Here is a 557-nt window from a genome sequence, read left to right on the forward strand (position 1 = left end):
CCCACCCCAACCTCTAATGGATGAAACCCTTGGTGTTCTTGTTCAAAGGCAAGAAGAGATGAAAAGGGATGTGCAAAATTTCATGGCCACCTTGGATGCGGTAACAAATCAATTAGCCTCCCAATGCTTGAACACTCAAGGAACTCCCATGGCTCAAGAAGAGCATAGCATGAAGGAGAGATTGAAATTCAGGTGGAAAATGAGGGAAGTTGCTTTGTATTGGAACAATTGGAGGAAGCTTTAATTGTTGAAGACAAGGAAGAAGTGGTAGAAGACTTAGGAGATGCGGAGCTTCCATGGGAACATAGATTTGAAGAAAACCCCTCCAAGAGGATTGAAATTGATGCTAGGGAAGAAAGTGCACACCTTCCAAGGCATACTCCATATGAAGATTTGGATGGGATGGAGCAAGGATTAAGTTCCCTTGGTGATGAAGATCAAGCATCAAGTCTTAGTGGTGAAGAATCCTTTGAGCATGAAGAACCTTCTCCCGTTGGATTTGAAAGCGTTGAGGAGGTAAATTTTTCTCACCCTCCCTATTATGATTTGAGTAAAGA

This window comes from Arachis duranensis, chromosome 5 (genome assembly GCF_000817695.3).
Source record: "Arachis duranensis cultivar V14167 chromosome 5, aradu.V14167.gnm2.J7QH, whole genome shotgun sequence".
Taxonomy (NCBI): domain Eukaryota; kingdom Viridiplantae; phylum Streptophyta; class Magnoliopsida; order Fabales; family Fabaceae; genus Arachis; species Arachis duranensis.